Below are 5728 nucleotides of genomic sequence, written 5' to 3'. Positions count from 1 at the left end.
ACGTTCATGAATATGTATGTTTAACCGCTTCTAATTATATGACTTTCAAGTCAAAGCCGTTGAGACGTCAAATATTCAGTCATCTTTCATTTCTTTATGGACATATGTGTGTTTACAAGACGCAGGAAAAGGAAACACCGTATTAGAGGTAAAGTCAGCTAAATGCATAACATTCACCTGGATATTTCTTTTAATATTTTTGTTGACATTTTCACGTAACAATGATCATTCAGTACTGTTAGTCTCTTATTTTACAATTCGCAGGCATTTGCAAGCAAGAGAACTTCAACCGTAAGCAAAGATCTCTCTCTCTCTCTCTCCCTCTCTCTCTCTCTCTCATTGCACAAAGACACACACATATGCTTACACTATATATATATATATATATATATATATATATATATATATATATATATATATATATATATATATATATAGGTAAAGGGCATACTAGAATAGACTTAATATGTTATGTAGATAGATATGTAGGTAGGTTCGTAGATAGATAGATAATTGCTTTCTTTGCATAAAGCTCTTAATGGTATTGGGGCTGACCAAGTTGTGAGTTTTTATAATCATAATCGTCACATTAAAGAATATAAAATGATACACTTAAACCAACATCACACTTAAACCAACATCACCATCACCGCAACAACATCAACGACCACTGCCACCACCAACTCACATATTATGACTGTATATGAAGAAAAAAAAAAGAGAGTGGGATATGCTACAAATCTTATTATACAGAGTTATTTCAAACAAACTTAAGCACTGATGTTACCTGCATAAGTCTTACGTCTCGACTTATGATTGGTCAGTTTGAGTCAGACATAAATTGCAGCCAATCAAGGCAGTGGACTATGGACTTAATTTTATGTCAAGACTAAAGTTCGATCGGTGAAATGCAGTCCAACCAAATATGTTACGTTGTCTGATCTCATATATCATCCAAAAAAGCATACTAGAATAGACTCAGTATGTTACATATTTTCATTGTCAATTTACAACTTTTCCCTGTCCAATTTTGTATTCATTAGCTCCAAGAAAATCTGAATTTTTTACAATAAAATCGACAGTGCTTCTGCGACCTGGTTCAATACATTATAATCATGATACTCAAAATCATCAGTCATTCTCTTAAATTATAATAAGATTATAATCAGAAAATTCTGATCCTAAAATTTTCTTAACTTCGGTTTATCTATTTGTATATTACATTTTTGATATAGATATTCTTAGAACTATGTCAGATTTTACAACTTTGGAAATTATCTCGAGATTTATGTTTGGAAGAAATTAAAATCAACAACAAACAAACATAAACCAAAGAAAAGAAATGGAGAATGCCTTGTTATTCTTGTGTGAATAGATGAATATGTTTCAAAATGACTGTTAGCTCCCTTTCTTGGTACAGGTATCACGTGATATGCAGCATAATCTCGTGCGTCCTTTCTTGTTGGGTCTCATATTATGCCAGTTTGCCGTGAAAACTCAAGTTTTCGGACAATGTATGAAGAGCGCAGGGCAATGTGTTAGTACCACTGGGGTCCGGAGCTGTTCGGCTAGGAAGGGGGTCTGTATCAACGTCCATGACGTGTGTAGATGCGACCGGAGAACCCTCACCATTGCTTCAATTGACCTGAAGAACAGAAAACGCGACGTAACATTGCGCTGAGATGTACAAATCCTTCCTGATTCCGCTGTTGACCAGACTCTGTCAAATATGGGCGTGTACCAAAAACGTGTGCACATTTGATCTGCATGCAGTAAAACTTGTGTTAGATATAAAATGTATCTGAGGTGTTTGCGTGTTTATCACATTTTGAAGTTTGAAAATCGGATCACTGAATATATCTTTCCTTCATTTCTTTATGCATATTTAATTCAGACAAATCGCGATATGTAGATGGTCTACCAGGTGCTAACTTTCATCTTGTAGATTTAGAGATAATAAGATGGTTCTGGTTAATCGCTGATCAAAAATTTTAAAATTAAATCTTTAATCTCCGATTAAAATATATCTCATTTCTGCAATGCGTGTACATAAGCAAACAAGTAAACTGATTCTGTTTTATTGATCTAATAATGCGATTTTGCACAATTAAATTTCACAATTTTTATGTTATGCAGTTTAATGTGTTGGGGTAAAATTACTATTAAGCTCTATTGATTAATTTAACTTTTCAATCGTGTAATAAAGAAAAATTACATACATTTGTTACATTGTAAATAATCTTATATCTGTGTTCATGTTATTAAACGTTAGAACAACACTTGCATAATGTTCATGTTTTGTCTGCTAAAGTTCAAGAAAGAAATTGTTGTTTTGAATCAGTGAATGTTATAAATTTCTTACGAAAAAAGCACTCGATTAAATATCCTGGGCTTGCAGACTTTTTTGTTGTTGTTATTTTTGTCATTATTATTTACAGTCATTATTGATGGTGCTACTGCTCCGTACTCCCTAAAGCAACACATGATGTATGTATGTATGTATGTATGTATGTATGCATGTATGCATGCGTGTGTGTGTGTGTGTGTGTGTGTGTGGATGGATGTGAATGAGTAAATCATTTGTTTTGCTGATTAGAAAATAAACTTCGGTATTTTTCAAGGACTTTATTAATTCTCTCTCTCCCTCCATATATCCCATGCTTTTATTTCTTTTCTTGTATATATGTTACAAGAAAATGTTAATTTATTACAAAATAACAAACTGGAATCATCCCGAACTGATTATAATAATTACCATACTTTACACTGGGCAAGTATCAAAATGATCTCATCAACTGTTTTTATCTGCGAATTAGAATCATCCGGTATACACATGAGACAACAGCTGGAACTAAAAAACAATCAATTTTCTTCCCAACACAAATAGTAGATTCTTTTTCCAGCTGAGCATATATATCTCGTTGACAAGAATATCAGTTCTAAATCATTACTTCACTTTAAATAGTTTTTGTTCTTGCTTAGTAAGACATGAACATGGTCCGTGTGAATAGGTCAAAGAAAAATTGCGAAGGAAGTTTTTCCTATATCGCGGAACAAAATAGGACCATTCGGGGTTTCTACTTAGGTATATAATTATTGCTTCGGATGCTAAAGAAACGTTTATGTATGATAAATAGAATACACTAGATTCAATGAATAATTTCCATACAATGAACAGTCCCTTCATTAGCTGCGAAGAATGGAGAACGGCAACTTCTTTTTTTCTTTCGATGTTTGCTGTTAGACCTGTAATTTATTTTAGGTAATTGACCACCATAGCTGAACCTTCACATTCAGTCTACTCGTCTAATTTATATAAGCATTCGCCTGTACAGTACACACTTAACCTGTCCAGAGTAACCTTTCACATTATACAATGTATGTTCATTAATATGGTAGAGTTACCGTTCAATAAACATACTTATTCTTACTTCCACAGCGGCAGAGATCAAAAAGGGTATTGACTGAAGGTTAATGCATAGAGTATTCAAACATTAATGTATTCACGAGCTAAATGCAAATAGTTAAAATGTTAGTAACCTTATTTGGTTGAAAGATTGTAGAATTAATAGATATGCATAAAATTCTCAAATTTCAAACTCCATCATAAACATCTCCCAAAAAGACATTAAAAATGTCAACAAATTCACTGAAGCGTGAAATATAGGTCCCAGAGACCTCGTTCTGCAAGAAGTGTGTAGTACATATCAAGATGCACTACCGCAACAAGGGTCTTGATTCTATATAGGAGAGTATGTGTATAACATGTGATAAAGTGCAGTGGTCGTGAGCCAAACGCAAAAGCTTAATTGCAGCCAATACACGACGAAGTATGGGTAAAGATAAATCTCTACGGTTGTGAGGGCGCGGTGGTATTATAGACGTATATCATCGTCAGTTTCGTGATTCTAGCATGAATAATGCATAAGAAATGAAAATTATAGCCCAAATCAATGAACAGTGTCTATGAAATAAACATCAGTTACATAATACAACTCAAGTCCATGAAGCATACATTATGGACTCTAGGCTCTTTTACGGGATGGATGCTCACTAAAATCCGTCTTCTCATCAATTTTCTTGATCAAAATAGGACAGTCTGTTTATAACACACACACACACACACACACACACACACACACACAAAACATACCTATTCTGAACCAAATTCAAACACGTAACCTAGCAAGTAAATTGTGAAATGTAGGTCACAATGACCTTCTGTTTTCTAACGGTGTGGTACTAATAGAGATTTATACAATCATATTCTATAATGAATAGTTAAAACACACCATCTAATCAAAGTCTGAGTCACAGTGACCTTCCTTGCAGGTAAGGGTGTAGTAATGATAAAGATGCACATTTTATGATTCGGGTACACAGTGTGCAAAAGACACAAGTGGCCATGAGCTAAATGCAAAAACCTGACCTAGGGAGTAACATGAAATGTTAGGTCACAGTGACCTTCTTTTATCGTAAGGTTGTGATAGTCACGTCGATGTATACGAGGCATACATTTGATAATTCTAGTATGAACACCGATTCAGAAATAAAGGTTATACATATAATTGAATCCGAAGGAGGGAAGTGAGCAATAAAGAACACGGTGACCTAGTTTTGAATTGGTGTGGAGGGTGTAAAACTCATCAAGTAGCATATCATTACCACATTTCATATTTCTACGTATAGCACAGGCAGATTACGGAAATCCAATTTGTGAGCTGCATGCAAACATTTAACCTATTTATGTATGCAAAGTAATGTAATGTAATGCATGCATGTACGCACGCACGTACGTACGTGTGTATGTATGTATGTATGTATGTATGCATGCATGCATGCATGCATGTATGCATGCATGCATGTACACGCTGGTTTTAGCGATTAAAGGCACGTCAGCATAATATCCTGTGCCAAAAAAATGTTAAATGTAGGTCACAATGAACAGACATACATTACGAACATCAATCCAAGTCAATGAAGAATTACACAAATTCAACCAGAGTCAGCAAAACGCGAGATATGCGTCACATTTACCTATTTTTGTGATAATGATGTAGTACAGAAGAATTTAAAATTGAATGTTCTTTTCGTGCCTACATAGGTATTAGGGGTGAGTACAGAAAAATCTAGTTTCCCGCGGTATACCTTGGTATTTCAGAACGTACCACGATACGTACCACATTATACCGCAGTTATATTAGGGACCAAAAATTACATGTTCTGGGGCAGGGACGTGTGTGTGTGTGCGTGTGTGTGTGTGTGTGTGTGTGTGTGTGTGTGTAAGAGATTTTGGATTTTTAACGTAGCTTTAACAATTTTTCAGTCATATCGTTACGATGTCTGCAGTATGGCAGTTTATAGTGATATCTAGCACTGGGGTATCATGTAGCATGATGTCCCACCCAATCACATTATCCGGACACCAGGCCGACCAGTCCTTCGCAATGATGAGCGCCAAGCGAGGAAGCTGTTAGTACCATTTTATTAAGTCTTTGGTATGACTCGGCCGGGGACCGAACCCACGACCTCCCGCATCCGAGACGGACGCTGTAACCACTAGGCCACCGGAGCGATAGTGGGCAGGGAAATGACACTTTTTGGTTTAATTTATGTCTGTCAATAGTTGGGAAAATATTGTGATTTATACAAAAATGACACCGTATTATATTTATGATATTATTTTGGATAAATAATAATAATAATAATAATAATAATAATAATAATA

General features: G+C 35.0%; 1 long non-coding RNA gene across 2 annotated transcripts in view; it reads left to right on the top strand.

Moving 5' to 3' along the window:
• Positions 1 to 2399, top strand: part of LOC149784039 (uncharacterized) — a 10160-nt gene extending 7761 nt beyond the window's left edge. For both annotated transcript variants that reach the window (XR_016413733.1, XR_016413734.1), the window contains 2 exons: positions 265 to 291; positions 1421 to 2399. This is a non-coding gene — a long non-coding RNA (uncharacterized LOC149784039). The remainder of the gene's footprint in view (positions 1 to 264; positions 292 to 1420) is intronic.
• Positions 2400 to 5728: the final 3329 nt, after the last annotated feature.

Source organism: Sinohyriopsis cumingii, chromosome 14 (genome assembly GCF_028554795.1).
Source record: "Sinohyriopsis cumingii isolate HCF-2022 chromosome 14, ASM2855479v2, whole genome shotgun sequence".
NCBI classification, from domain to species: Eukaryota; Metazoa; Mollusca; class Bivalvia; order Unionida; family Unionidae; genus Sinohyriopsis; species Sinohyriopsis cumingii.
Note: the sequence above shows the minus strand (reverse complement) of the source record. Positions and strands in the feature narration are given on the sequence as shown.